The sequence below is a fragment of the Pongo abelii genome, chromosome 17, assembly GCF_028885655.2.
Source record: "Pongo abelii isolate AG06213 chromosome 17, NHGRI_mPonAbe1-v2.0_pri, whole genome shotgun sequence".
NCBI lineage: Eukaryota > Metazoa > Chordata > Mammalia > Primates > Hominidae > Pongo > Pongo abelii.
The window spans coordinates 737,988-754,817 of record NC_072002.2 but is presented as its reverse complement, the minus strand read 5'-3'; positions in this window follow the sequence as shown (position 1 = coordinate 754,817).

The window sequence follows — 16,830 nt, the reverse complement described above, 5'->3', positions numbered from 1 at the left end:
TCGAGCTCTGACAGAGGAGGAGCCGGGCAGGGGTAGGGTCCGGCTTGACCATTTGGAATTACAATACACTTCACCCATCAACCACAGAACATACAGTGGAGTATCATCTATGTGCAGGTGAGTATACTGCTCAAAGCGATTTACAGATTCAATGCTTTTCCTATCAAACCACTAATGTCATTTTTCACAAAATAGAAAACATTTAAAATTTTTATGGAACCTAAAAGGAGTCTGAATAGCCAAGCCAAAGCAATACTAAAGCAAGACATAAGCTAGAGACATCATATTACATGACTTCAAACTATAATACAAGACTATAGTAATCAAAACAAGATGGTACTGTTAGTAAAACAGACACATAGACCAATGGAACAGACTAGAGTACTAGAAACTAAGTCCACATGCCTGCAACCATCACATCTTTAACGAAGTTGACAAAAGTAAGCAATGGGAAAAAGACATTTTATTTAATAAATAATGCGGGGATAACTGGCTAGTCATATGCAGTAGAATAAAACTAGACCCCCATATTTCACCAAATACAAAAATTAGCTTAAGATGGATTAAAGAGTTAAATTGAAAATCTCAAGCTATAAAATGCCTAGAAAAATACCTAGGAAATACTTTTCTTGATAATGGCCTTGGCAAATAATTTATGGCTTAGTCCTCAAAAGCAATTGCAACTAAAACAAAAATTGACAAGTGGGGTTTAATTAAACTGAAAAACTTTTGCATAACAAGAGAAACTATAAAAGCAGTAAAGAGATAACCCACAGAATGAAAGAAAATATTCACAAAATACACATCTAACAGAGGTCTATTATTCAGAACCTATAAGGAACTTAAACAAATCAACAAGCAAGCAGCAAGTAACTCCATTAAAAAGTGGGCAACAGCACATGAACAGACACTTCTCAAAAGAAGACATACACACAAGCACACAACAAACATATGTAAAAGTGCTCATCATCACTATTTATTAGAGAAATGCAAATCAAAACCGAAATGAAATACCATTTCACACCAGTCACAATGGCTTTTTTTTGAAAAGTCAAAAGAAAAACACATATCAGTGACGATTTAGAGAATAGAGAACACTCATACCTTTCTGAAGGAATGTAAATTAGTTCAGCCACTGTGGAAAGCAGGTTTGGAATTTCTTAAAGAACTGAGAGTTGAACTACCATTCAACCCAGTAACCCCATTACTGGGTATATATCCGAAAGAAAATAAATATCTACCAAAAAGACACATGTAGCCATATTTTTATCACAGCACTATTCACAATCACAAAGACATAGACTTAACCCAGGCGTCCAGCAGTGGTGATCTGGATAAAGACTCATGAAATACTATAGAGCCATAAAAAATTATGCCATTTGAAGCAACATGGATGCATTGTTTCCAGCAAGCTAATGCAAAAGCAAAAACAAAATACCGCATGTTCTCTCTCATAAGTGGGAGCTAAATGCTGGGTACAGATGGTCATAATACAGAGGGGCAGGAGGGGCCGGGACTGGTGGCTCACGCCTGTAATCCCAACACTTTGGGAGGCCAAGGTGAGCGGATCACCCGAGGTCAGGAGTTTGAGACCAGCTTGGCCAATGTGGTGAAACCCCGCCTCTAATGGAAACAAAAAAATTAACTGGGCATGGTGGCTGGAGCCTGTAATCCCAGCTACTCGGGTGTCTGAGGCGGAGAGTCGCTTGAATCCGGGGGGCGGAGGTTGTAGTGAGCCAAGATCGCGCCACATCACTCCAGCTTGGGAGACGGAGCAAAACTCTGTCTCAAAAACCAACAAAGAAACAAAGAAACAAACAAAAAACAAAGAGGGAGGAGGGAGGGAATACAGATTGATTAAAACTATCGATTGGTTAGTGTCCTCTCTACATTGGTAATGAATTCATTCACTTAATTCAAAATTCATCCATTCAATTCATAATTCAGTTCCCCCTGAGAAAAAAATATTCACTTGTCATTAAAATCTCTCTGTATCTTACTGATTTCAGATAGAAGTTAAATTTCACCTTAATAATAGAAACAAAAGAACTAGTTAAACTGACAAAAACTAATAAACGTTTGCTCAAATTTACTGACAGAGTCGTGGGTTCTTCATATAATAGTAACATTCTACCAGTTTTAAGTAAAATAAATAAGGAAACAATCTTATTTCCATCGCCTACCAGGAGGGACGTGCCCCCGCTCCCAGGTGAGTGGGACCCTGCGCTCTGGGCGGGTTGCGCCGCAGCCTCTGGCACCTCTTGTTGGCAGCCTTGCCGTTGCAGGCACAGGGTAGGCATTGGGGGGCGGGAAGCTAGCCAGACCCAGGCGATTCCTTTGCCAGGGGCTGGGCAGGTGCAGAGAGGGTTGGAGCGGTGATGCCCGGGGCGAGGGAGCCTCCAGCTCTGGACGGTTCGCCGCCTCTGCCTCAGGAGGGCGCTGCAGGAGCTGGGTGGGGAAGGGGAGGGACGAGGGGACGCAGGCCAGGCCACGTGGCCCCTTAGACCTGGGTGATGCAGGAGGGGCTGTGGGAGACCAGAGAGGACCCAGAGCAAAAACCGGGAACTGATACCACTGGCTGAATATTTGTCCTCTTGCGGAAGTTTGAAAGTCAGTTATTTCATTAAAGTTTAATTTTATTATAAAAATAACAACCATTAAAAATTCCCTGTAGACACTGGAATGATAAATTTTGGTACAGTTTCAGCATAACAATCTTTGGAGATTTTAGATATTCTAATTATTCAAATTGCGGCCATGCTTCAAAATATATGCCGTATATTTTTATGGCATCCACCCCTGTGTCCCTGTGTCCCGCATCCACCTCTGTGTCCCTGCTGTCTCAGGAAACGAGCTTCTTCCTCCTTCCGCAGACTCGGATCAAGCTGTCCTCCCTCCGGCGCCTGAGGCGGTCATGGGGACAGCCTGCCCTCGAATAGCCCGAGAAGGCCCGGCCTGTGCCCTGTGCTCGGCGTGCTGTCCTGGCTCGTGCCCCTCAGAGCCCCTCACAAAGCAGTGTGACAGGTGTGGAAGGAACCAGCACCAGGCAGCGGTGAGCGGATGGATGCTCCAGGGATGTGGGGCTGCTGGCAGCCAAGAACCCAATGCCAAATTCCATGGCAAAATTTTGGATATTTTTCTCTTATATTTTTGTGTAAGGCTTTCAGACTTACACATTTTGAGTTTTTAAAAAAATATAGAATAAACTACAATTCTGACTTCCATACTTTACCTGTTGATAGCAAGTCTTCATAAAGTTTTTTGTTAAAGGGGGCTATGCCCTCTCCATAGGTTGGCCTTTGCACCCTTGTTGAAGATCATTTTGACCATATATACAAGGCTTTTGTGGAGAGAGGTGTCTCTATTATTTACTATGTCCGCATGTCTTGATTTAATACATTTCTTTTTAGATTTTCTCCTTTTTACTTTTTGAGACAGGTTCTCTGTCATCCATGCTGGGGTGCACTGGTGCGACCATGGCTCACTGCAGCCTTGCTCTCCCAGGCTTAAGCAATCCTCTCACCTCAGCCTCTGGAATAGCTGAGACTACAGGTTCATGTCACATTGCCAGGTTAATTTTAATTTTTATTTTAATAGCGATGGGTGTTCTCACTATGATGCCCAGTGTGGTTTGAACTCCTGGGTTCAAGGAATCCTCCTACCTCAGCCTCACAAAGTGCTGAGGTTACACGTGTAAGTCATAGAACCTGGCCTCAAAATACCACATTTGAAAACAGTTCAACAGCGCTGCAATTAGTTTTTGATTTAAAAATTGTGAGGGCTCCCCACTTGACATTCTTTTACAAGTTTAATTGGCTATTTTCAGTCTTGAGATTTCATAGGTTTTAGAATTTTGTATTTCTGCAAGTAAATATTGTTATGATTTATATAGCTATTGAATTTAATCTGTGGTTGATTTCATTAGTATAGACTAAAGAAAATTGTTTTCTAATTTATGAACATGGGATATCTTTTCAATTATCTAATCTATAAATATAGAATATCTTCCCCATTGTTTGTGACTTTTCTTCAGCAACTTCTTACAACTTCTAGCATACTAGTCTTACATCTCTTTGCTTGTTTATTCCAAAGTATATTCTTCTTAATGCTGTTTTCAATGGAATTTTAAAAACTTGGATTGTACATTGTAATGAAGAGAAACACTTAATTTTGTATTCTGCAATTTCGCTAAATGCAACTATTAGCTCTAACAGGTATTGTTTTCAGCATATAGGATTTTTTGTATCTAACATCATATCATAAGTAACAGGTAATTTTACTTCTTCCTTTAGAATGTGGATCTTTTCTTTCTTTCGTTGCCTAGTTGTTTTGCCAGGAAATTCACTGCTATTTTTGAATAGATGTGGCAACAGTGAATATCTTGCCTTATTATTAATCTTAGAGGATAAACTTTCCACACTTCAGAATTCAGTATAATATTAGTGATGATTGTTTCTGTTTTTTTGGTTTTGTTGTTGTTTTTGTTTTTTTGAGATATTATCTTGCTCTGTCACCCAGGCTGGAGTGCAGTGGCATGATCTGGGCTCACTGCAACCTCCACCTCCCGAGTTCAAGCTGTTCTCATGCCTCAGCCTCCCTGATAGCTGGGACAGCAGGCATACACAACAACGTCCAGCTAATGTTAACATTTTTTGTAGAGAGAGGGATTCACCATGTTTGTCAGGCTGGTCTGGAACTCCTGACCTAAAATCATCTACCCCCCTCAGCCACCCAATCTTTTGAGACTATAGGCATGAGCTGTTGAACCCAGTTGGTGATGAGTTATTTACATAACTTTTGTTATGTTAGTTTCCTTGTATTTCTAGTTTATTGAGTGTTTTTTATCTTGAAAAGATGATTAATATTGTCAATTGACTTTTTTGCATTATTTGAGATGATTGTGTGGTTTATATCTTTTACTCTGTTAATATGATATATTAAATTGATTGATTTAAACTCTTATTCCAATATGGCCAAATAGGAAGAGCTCTGGTCTGCAGCTCCCAGTGTGATCAATGGAAGATGGGTGATTTCTGCATTTCCAACTGAGGCACCTGATTCATCTCATTGGGACAGGTTGGACAGTGAGTTCATCCCATGGAGGGTGAACTGAAGCAGGGGAGGGCATCAACTCACCCAGTAAGTGCAAGGGGTTTGGGGGATTTTACTTTCCTAGCCAAGGGAAGGCATGACAGATAGTACCTGGAAAAACAAGACACTCTCACACAAATACTGCACTTTTCACAGAGTCTTAGCACCTGGCAGACCAGGAGATTCTCTTCTGTACCTGGTTCATTGGGTCCCACCCCCATACAGCCTTGCTCACTGCTAGCACAGCAGTCTGAGATTAACCTTCATGCTGCAGGTATGTGGAGCTGAATCCGCAATTTTTGAGGCTTCAGTAGGCAAACAAAGTGGCCAGGAAGCTTGAAAGCGTAGAGCCACTCACAGCTCAGTAAAGCATACTGCCTTTATAAACTCCACCTCTGTGGGCAGGGCATAGCTGAATAAAAGGTAGCAGAATCATCTGCAGACTTAAACATCCCATCTGACAGCTCTGAAGAGAGCAGTGGTTCTCCTGGCATGGTGTTTGAGCTGTGAGAATGGACATACTGCCTCCTCAAGTGGGTCCCTGAACCCCATGTAGCCTAACTAGGAGACACCTCTTAGTAAGGGCCAACAGACACCTCATACAGGTGAGAGACACACTTCACTGAAGCTTCCAGGGAAGGATCAAGCAGCAGTATTTGCTGTTCTGCAGCCTCCTCTGTTGATACCCAGGCAAACAGGGTCTGAAGTGGACCTCCAGCAAACTCCAACAGACCTGAAGCTGAGGGACCTGACTGTTAGAAGGAAAACTAACAAACAGAAAGGAATAGCAGCAGCATAAACAAAAAGGACTTCCACATCAAAACCTCATCTGTAGGTTACCAACATCAAAGAACAAAGGTAGATTAAACCACAAAGATGGGAAGAAACCAGAGCAGAAAAGCAGAAAATCCTAAAAACCAGAGCACTTCTTTTCCTCCAAAGGATTGCAGCTCCTCACCAGCAACGGAACAAAGCTGGAGAGAGAATGACTTTGACGAGTTGACAGAAGGAGGCTTCAGAAGGCTGGTAATAACAAACTTCTCCGAGCTAAAGGAGCATGTTTGAACACATCACAAGGAAGCTAAAAACCTTAAAAAAAGGTCAGACAATGGCTAACTAAAATAAGCAGTGTAGAGAATACCTTAAATGACCTTATGGAGCTGATAACCATGGCACAAGAATTGTGTGACACATGCACAATCTTCAATAGCTGATTCAATCCAGTGGAAGAGAGAATATCAGTGATTGAAGATCAAATTAATAAAATAAAGTGAGAGGAAAAGTTTAGAGTAAAAAGAGTGAAAAGAAACGAACCAAGTCTCCAGGAAAAATGGGACTATGTGAAAACACCAAATCTAAGTTTGCTTGGTGTACCTAAATGTGACAGAGAGAACAGGACCAACTTGGAAAGCACTCCTTAGGATATTATTCAGGAGAATTTTCCCAACGTAGCAAGGCAGGCCAACCTTCAAATTCAGGAAATACAGAGAACACCACAAAGATACTTGGATAAGAGCAACCCCAAGATATTAATTGTTAAATTCACCATGGTTGAAATGAAGGAAAAAATGTTAATGGCAGCCAGAGAGAAAGGTCGGGTTACCCACAAGTGGAAACCCATCAGACTAACAGCAGATCTCTAAGCAGAAACCCTAGAAGCCAGAAGAGAGTGGGGACCAATATTCAACATTCTTAAGGAAGAGAATTTTCAGCCTAGAATTTCATATCCAGATAAACTAAGCTTCATAAGTGAAGGAGAAATAAAATCCTTTACAGACAAGCAAGTTCTGAGAGATTTTGACATCACCTGGCCTGCCTTAAAAGAGCTCCTGAAGGAAGCACTAAGCATGGAAAGGAACTACTGGTACCAGCCACTGCAAAAAAAATGCCAAATTGTAAAGACCATCGATACTATGAAGAAGCTACATCAATTAACGGGAAAAACAGTGAGTTAACATAACAATGACAGGATCAAATTCACACATACATTATTGACCTGAAATGTAAATGGTCTAAATGCCTCAATAAAAAGACATAGACTGTCAAATTGGATAAAGAGTCAAGACCCATCAGAGTGCTGTATTCAGGAGACCAATCTCACATGCAGAGACACACATAGGCTCAAAATAAAGGGATGGAGGAAGATCGACCAAGCAAATGGAAAGCAAAACAAATTAAAAACTTAAAAAAAGCAGGGATTGCAATCTCAGTCTCTGATAAAACAGAATTTAAACCAACAAAGATCAAAAGACGTAAAGAAGGCCATCACATAATGGTGAAAGGATCAATTCAGCAAGAAGAGCTAACTACCCTAAATATATATGTACCCAACACAGGAGCACCCAGATTCATAAAGCAATTCCTTAGATACCTACACACAGACTTAGACTCCCACACAATAATAATGGGAGACTTTAACACTCCACTGTCAATATTAGATAGATCAATAAGACAGAAGGATAACAAGGATATCCAGGACTTGAACTCAGCTCTGCAACAAGCTGACCTAATAGAAATCTACAGAACTCTCCACCCCATATCAACAGAATAAACATTCTTCTCAGCACCACATCGCACTTATTCTAAAATTGGTCACATAATTGGAAGTAAGCCCTCCTCATCAAATGTAAAAGAATAGATGTCACAACAAACTGTCTCTCAGATCACAGTGCAATCAAATTAGAACTTAGAATTAAGAAACTCACTCAAAACGGCACAAATACATGGAAACAGAACAACCTGCTCCTGAATGGCCACTGGGGAAATAAGGAAATTAAGGCAAAAATAAAGATGTTCTTTGAAACCAGTGAGAACAAAGAGAAAAACACGAGAATCTCTGGGACACATCTAAAGCAGTGTGTAGAGGGAAATTTATAGTACTAAATGCCCACAAAAGAAAGGAGGAAAGATCTAAAATAAACAGCCCCACATCACAATAAAAAGAACTAGAGAAACAAGAGCAAACACATTCAAAAGTAAGCAAAAGGCAAGAAAGATCAGAGCAGAACTAAAGGACATAGAGACACAAAAAGCCCTTAAAAAAATTCAATGAATTTAGAAGCTGATTTTTTGAAACTATCAACAAAATTGATAGACCACTAGCAAGACTAATAAAGAGGAAAAAGACAAGAATCAAATAGACACAATAAAAAAAGATAAATGGTGTATCATCACTGATCCCACAGAAATACAAAATACCATCAGAGAATACTATAAACTCCTCTACACAAATAAACTAGAAAATCTAGAAGAAATGGATAAATTCCTGGACACATACACCCTCCCAAGATTAAACCAGGAAGAAGTTGAATCTCTGAATAGACCAATAACAGGCTCTGAAATTGAGGCAATAATTAATAGCATACCAACAAAAAAATATCCAGGACCAGATGGATTCACAGCACAATCCTACCAGAGGTATAAAAAGGAGCTGGAACCATACCATTCCTTCTGAAACTATTCCAATCATTAGAAAAATAGGAAATCCTCTCTAATTCATTTTATGGGACCAGTGTCATCCTGATACCAAACCCTGGCAGAGACAAAACAAAAAAAAGAGAATTTTAGACCAATATCCTTGATGAACATCAATGTGAAAATCATCAATAAAATACTGGCAAATGGAATCCAGCAACACATCAAAAAGCTTATGCACCATGATCAAGTAGTCTTCATCCCTGGAATGCAAAGCTGGTGCAACATACACAAATTAATAAATTTAATCCATCACACAAACAGAATCAATGACAAAAACCACATGACTATCTCCATAGATATAGAAAAGGCCTTGGACAAAATTCAACAGTCTTTCCTGCTAAAAACTCTCAAGAAACTACATATTGATGAAATGTATCTCAAAATAATAAGAGCTATTTATGACAAACCCAAAGCCAATATCATACTAAATCAGTAAAACTGGAACCATTCTCTTTCAAAAATGACACAAGACAAGAATGATTTCTCTCATCTCTCCTATTCAAAATAGTGTTGCAAATTCTGGCCAGGGCAATCAGGCAAGAGAAAGAAACAGAGGTATTCAATTAGGAAGTCAAATTATCTCGTTTGCAGATGACATGATTGTATATTTAGAAAACTTCATTGTCTCAGCCCAAAATCTCCTTAAGCTGATAAGCGACTTTAGCAAAGTCTCAAGATAAGAAATCAATATGCAAAAATCACGAGCATTTCTATACACCAAAAACAGACAAACAGAGAGGCAAATCATGAGTCAACTCCCATTCACAATTGCTACAAAGAGAATAAAATACCTTGGAATATATCTTACAAGGGATGTCAAGGACCTCTTCAAGGAAAACTACAAATCACTGCTCAACGAAATAAAAGAGGACACAAACAAACGGAAGAACATTCCATGCTCATGGATAGAAAGAATCAATATTGTGAAAATGGTCATACTGCCCTAGGTAATTTACAGATTCAATGCCATCCCCATCAAGCTACCAATGACTTTCTTCACAGAATTGGAAAATACTACTTTAAAGTTCATATGGAACCAAAAAAGAGCCCATATCGCCAAGACAATCTAAGCAAAAAGAACAAAGCCGGAGGCATCATACTACCTGACTTCAATCTATACTTCAAGGCTACAGTAACCAAATAGCATGGTACTGATATCAAAACAGATCTATAGACCAATGGAACAGAACAGAGGCCTCAGAAATAACACCACACATCTACAGCCATCTGATCTTTGACAAACCTGACAAAAACAAGCAATGGAGAAAGGATTCCCTATTTAATAAATGGTGCTGAGAAAACTGGCTAGCCATATGTAGAAAGCTTAAACTGGATTCCTTCCTTACACCTTATACACAAATTAATTCAACAGGGATTAAAGACTTAAATGTTAGGCCTAAAACCATAAAAACCCTAGAAGAAATTCTAAGTTACACCATTCAGGATATAGGCATGGGCAAAGATTTCATGACTAAAACACCAAAAGCAATGGCAACAAAAGCCAGAATAGACAAATCAGATCTAATTAAACTAAAGCACTTCTGCACAGCAAGAGAAACTACCAACAGCGTGAACAGACAACCTACAGAATGGGAGAAAATTGCTGGCATTCTATCCATCTGACAAAAGGCTAATATCCAGAATCTTCAAAAAAACTTAAACAAATTTACAAGAAAAAAACACCATCAAAAAGTGGGCAAAGGATATGGGCAGACAATTCTCAAAAGAAGACATCTACGCAGCCAAAAGCACATGAGAAAATGCTCATCATCATTGGTCATCAGAGAAATGCAAATCAAAACCACAATGAGATACAATCTCATGCCAGTTATAATGGCGATTATTTGAAAGTCAGGAAACAACAGATGCTGGAGATGATGTGGAAAAATAGGAAGGCTTTTACACTGTTGGTGGGATTTTAAATTAGTTCCACCATTGTGGAAGACAGTGTGGCCATTCCTCCAGGATCTAGAACTAGAAATACCATCTGACCCAGTGATCTCATCACTGGTATATACCCAAAGGATTATAAATCATGCCACTATAAAGACATTCACAAGTATGTTTATTGCAGCACTATTCACAATAGCAAAGACTTGGAACCAACCCAAATGTCCATCAATGATAGAACTGATTAAGAAAATTCAGCAAGTATCTACCATGGAATAGTACACAGCCATAAAAACGGATGAGTTTTTGTCCTTTGCGGGGACTTGGATGAAGCCGGAAACCATCATTTTCAGCAAACGATCACAAGGACAGATAACCAAACACCACATTTTCTCACTCATAGATGGGAATTTACCAATGAGAACACTTGGACACAAGGCAGGTAACATCACACACCGGGGCCTGTCAGGGGCTGGAAGGGCTAGAGGAGAGATAGCAGTAGGAGAAATATCTAATGTAAATGATAAGTTGATGGGTGCAGCAAAACAACATGGCACATGTAAACCTATGTAACAAACCCGCACGTTGTCCACATGTACCCTAGAACTTAAAGTATAATAAAAAAAAAAAAAAATTAGTTGATTTACATGTGTTGAACAATACTTACATTGGAGAGATAACTCCTTCTTCGTCACGGTGTATAATCCTTGCAATATGTTATTGAATTTGGTGTTCTAATGTTCTGAGGAGAATTTTTACATCAATAGTCAAAAGGAAAATTGATTTGTAGTTGTATTTTTTTTTCCTTAGTGTCTTTGTGGGGTTCGGTGTTGTGTTAATGCTGGGCTCATAAAATAAGTTGGAAATTGTTTTCTCTTTTTCATTTTTCTGAAGTAGTTTAAGAAGGGTTGGTGTTAACCCTGCTTTAACATTTTGAAAAAAATAATTTAATGAAGTGATCCGTGCCTGGGCTTTTTGAGGGGAGGTTGTTGTTACTACTTATATGCCTATTCAGATCTTTTTATGGTTCATTTTTAGTATAATCTATATTTCTAGACATTTGTCTATATCTCTTAGCTTATCACATTTTTTAGCGTATACTTGGAATTAAACTTTTATAATCTCTTCTTTTCCTACTTTTGTGGCATCAGTAGTAATAGCTCCTCTTTTATTTCTGAATTTAATTATTTGAGATAACTTCTTTTTTCTTTTAATCTAACTGTTTGTCAGTTTTCTTAATCTTTTCAATAAAACCAAACTTTAATTGATTTTTCTATGGCTTTTAATTGTTATTTATTTATAACTGCTGAAATTTTTATTCTTTACTTATGTTTGGTTACATTTACTGGTTGATTTAGATAGATTTTTTTAATGTGCACATTTACTACTACAATTGAATACAAGCTTTAGATGCATTCAATAATTTTGTTATGCTTTGTCTCCAGTTATGTTGAAATTTTCTCTGTGATTTCTTCTTTAACCCATAATGTTGTTTAGGAGCATGTTACTTGATTTTTATGTATTTGCAAATTTTTAAATTTTTCTTCTGGTATTCACTTCTAGTTCCATTCCATTTTAGTTGTAAATGATATTTTGTATGATTTTAATTTTCTCGAATTGATTTCTTTGTGGTCCGATATGTGATATAGTCTCAAGAATGTTCCATGTGCGCAGCAGAAGCATGTTCATTCTGTTGTTGAGAAGACCCTTTCTAAAATTCGGCTGGATTTGGTTGAATAACTCCCTGCTCAATCCTCTGTCTTCATTTGGTCTGCCAGGTTGTCCTCTCCGTTATTAAAATCTCCTATCATTTTGGTGGTGGTCTCTATTCCTCCCTCTATTTTTATTTATAATTTTGTTTTTTACACAGACGAAGTGTTGCTATCTTGTCCAGGTTAGTCTCAACTCCTGGGCTCAAGCCATCCTCCTGCCTCAGCCCCCGCCAAGAGGCAGGGATTACACGCATGCGTGATCCACTGTACTCAGGCTATTTCTCCTTTTAATTCTGTAATTATTTGTGTTATGTGTATGGAATAGTTGCTGATACATGTGCACATTTTAATTATGATGTCTTCTTGGAGATTTATTTTTATTATATAATGTCCTTGTTTGTCTTTATGACAGTTTTTGCTTAAAGTCTAATCATCTAATGTAAGTCTGATCAACTTTTTTATACTTTGGTTGCTATTTAGGATGATTTGGTTACCATATAGAATATAATTTTCCATCCCTGCATTTTCAATCCATGTTTATGCTTAAATAAACAGAATTTATTTGATTTTATATTTTTAGTTTTATAAACAGTTTATAAACAGAATTTATTTGATTTTATATTTTTATTTTTTCAGTAACCTTGTGTCTGTTATTGGAGAATTTAACATTGTTACCTATAAGGTTATTATTTGCAGTTAAGGAGTTACTACCGCCATTTTGTTAATTGTATTGTGTTTCTTTTGTAGTTCTTTTATTTATTTATTTTATTTCTTGCTGTCTTCCTTTTTGTCTAATTAATTTTTGTACTAATATGTTTTTATTTATTTTTCCTTTGTATACATTCTACATGTATTATCTTTGTGATTACTATAAGGATTACATGAAACGTCTCAAAGTTATAACAATCTAGTTTAATCTGATGTTATCTCCAGTAGCATATAAAAACTCCCGTCTTTCACATGACTGTCTTTCCCAACACACACGTTGTTCTTGATGTCACAAATTAGGCCTTTTTATATGATGTATTCTTTAACATACATATAAAATATTTTTGTGTATTTTGTGTCGAATTCCATAAGGGAATTAAAATTACTTACCAACATCACAATAATACAGGATGCTATATTTCTCTATATATTTGCTTTACAGTAGAGTTTTATAATATTGTATGGCTTTTTGGTACTCTCATTTTTTAATTTCAAAGGACTTTCTGGCATTTCTTGAAGAACAATCCTAGTGGTAATAAACTGCTTCGGCTTCAGTTTATTTGAAAAAATCTTAATTTCACTTTCATGTTTCAATGAGAGTTTTCCCATATATAATGTTCTTGGTTGGTAATTTTTCTCTTTTTTTTCTGAACTTGAATATGTCATCCAAAAATCTGAACTGCAAAATATCTTTAAATACATCTGTTGATAGTATTAGCAAGCCTAAATTGTATGTGTTAAATCTTTTTTCTCTTGAAATTTTTGAAGTTTTTTCTATGAGATATTTGACAGTTTTATATTGTGTCTCACTTTGGTTTTCTTTAAATTTAAGCTGGTCAAAGTCCACTAAAGTTCTTGTGTGTTTGTCCATTTCTTTTTTCAAATTTGAGCAGTTTTTGTCCGTTAATTTTGTTTATTTATTTATTTATAGATGGATTCTCTGTCTGTTGACCAGACTAGAGTTCAGTGGTGTGTTCTCAGCTCATTGCAACCTCTGCCACCCGGGCTAGAGTGATTCTCTTGCCTGAGCCTCGAAAGTAGCTGGGACCAAAAGTGAGTGCTACCAGGCTTGGCTAATTTTTGTATTTTTGTATTTTTTTTAGTAGAGACGGGGTTTCACTATATTGCCAGGTGGATTTGAACCCTTGACCTCAAGTGATCCACCTGCCTTGGCCTCCCAAACTGCTGGGATTACAGGTATGAGATGCCGTGCATGGCATGTCTTTTCTTTTTTTTTAATAACACACTTGGGACCTGTTATTTATTTCTTCTTGCCTACTTCTCCCTTTTGAAACAGCAATGTCTGTACTTTTCCTTTCCCACCTTTGTATTTCAAAAACACATAACATGTTAGATTTCATAGATCCACAGCTAAAGAAAAATCTTGCATTAGAATGAATTATACCTTGACTTTCACATATATGAGGTTTGGGCAAGACTTTGAAGTTAGACTTTAAAGTTGATTCTGGAGTGAGTTTAGAATTATAGAGTCTAGTAGATGGAATGATTGTATTTTCTGTGGAATTAAAAATGAATTGGGGACATGAGGCATGGTTTTCATGTTTTTGTTTACCTTAAAACTTTATGTTGAAAATTAATCCCCAAAGCAGCAGTATTGGGAGGTGTGGTCTTTCGGGATGTGTTTAGGTCAGGAGTGCTCTATCCTCATAAATAGATTACTGCTCTTATTAAAAAGTTTGATGAAGAAAGTTTGGTCAATTACACATTACAACTTCTCTCCACCTCATATTAATTCGTAGAGTGAAAAAAAAAATGACCCATGGATTGTCTACCTATCTCCAGTCATTCACCTTTTTATAAAACTTAACCTAACACTGTACCAAGTGTGCAGATACAAATGTTCATATGTCATTGTCCATGATCTTGTGTAATTTAACAGAAGATATAAAAATAAACTAAAAAATTCCAGGAAACATGGCACTTATAATTGTTCAGGAAATGTGAAGATAATAAAAGCACAAAAGGAGGGGGCTTCAGTGGCATCACTGCATATTTGATGTTTATGGGAAGTGAAGGAAAGAGCAGGCTAGGAGGATGGTTCACATGGGATTGCTAGGGATGACTCAGGACTTTTTGATTGATGTAACCATGATGGCTGGCACTGAGGAGAGTGGTGGTCTTGGTTGACAAAATCACAGAGATTTTCTAAGAAGAGACTTTGTTGTCCTGTTTGTTTTTCCAGATATGCATTTACTTTTCTGATAAAGGACACATCTTCAAATAATAGTGCCATAAAAGTGCTTTTTATTCCATAGAATTGGAATCTCTGTCATGTTCCTTCCTGTCTTCTGGATTTTTGCCTGCTTTTTGGGTTGCAGGCCCAGGTCCTGTGACCAGAGCATCCGTAACTAGGCCTTCATCTACATAGTGATGCTCCTACCATGACAAACTTGTTCTCTGCAGACATAGATTGGCAAGATGTTCTCTAGAGTGGCCTCAAATAGAAGCCTACTGTCTATCTTAACATGACAATGAGCAGCTTCTTCCCATGCACCACCTGCTCTTTGAGCATACTACAAGCCATTGCCATTAATCCCAGAACGTACTGGTTGGTGAATTTCAAACTCACTCATTTTAGTTATACACTGTGTTGTCTTCCTCTCATGGATTCTCAACTTCTGTATTAGTAGTGACTGGCTCTACCCCACTAAAGCTAAACCAAATGTAACCTGGGCAAGAATTATTTTTCTCATTTACTCATTTATTACCAAATTTACTCTTATTTAATGTAACACTTGGGATAATATTTTCTTTTATTCTTCCATAAATGTGCTTCATATGGATATATCACACATTGTGTATAGTTTGACACAGTGTTAATATAGTTTCGATCTATTTGGATGTTTGTACATTTATTTTATCTCAATATTTGTTCTCAGGAAGAGTATTTTTCTTCATAATCTAAAGTTTCAACAAATTTTAAATGCATTTTACTGAGGTAAATATACTCAGTTTACATTGCTTTTTTGTATTAAGGCACATTTTTCCTCAATCCTAAAAATAACTTTTGAAATATATGTAATTTTAAATTTACATGTCTTTCCCTCAGAACTTTGAAGACCATAATCCACTGGATTCTTCATCTTTTCACATATTGAGAAATAGGTTTGTTTTCATTGCTTTATAATTAATTTGAATTTTATCTTAGATGGCTTTATGTGATTTTCTCTATTTTGGTATTATGCTTTTAACTATTGTATTTCTTTTAATAGTTATGCCTTTAAGCTATTATAATTAATTATTTTAATAATTACATATTTTTATTCTCTATTTGATATTCACTCCATTTTATTTATTTAAACTGGGACTTAAACTACATGACTTATTCTAGATTTTTATGTATTTCAATTTTTCATATTGTTTATTTGTTTTAACCCTATTCGGACTTCTAAATATTCACTTCATCCTACATTCTAATTCATAATTCCTTTTTTCATTTATGCAATTTTTCTATTTATTCTATCCTTTACATTGAAAATTTTTTTACATCTAACATTTTTACCGAATTATTTTCATAATCTACTTTATTTTTTTCTTACTTTTAAACTTTTCCTCTACTATATTTAATCATTATAACTACTTATGTTATTTCTACACTCTATATGCAGTTTGGGGATTTATTAAGAGCTAATTGTACAGCCTTGTTTGGATTAGTATTTTGTTTCTGAATAACTTTTGTCTTGATGACTCTTACTTGGTATATTTTAAAAAGAATAGTAGATTTCATTTTATTATAAATGACTGACCTCAAGTGATGGGGTCATTGAAGATTCTTGGTCGAGGTATTTTATTCCAGTGAAAAGATATCTGTAATGTGAACAATGTTCCCTTTGCAGACACCTGAAATGATTAAGTCAATGTATTTATCTAAATTGTCCTGATTAAAACACAGGGTGTACATATGAACTAGAAACTAATATGAGGATTGGTG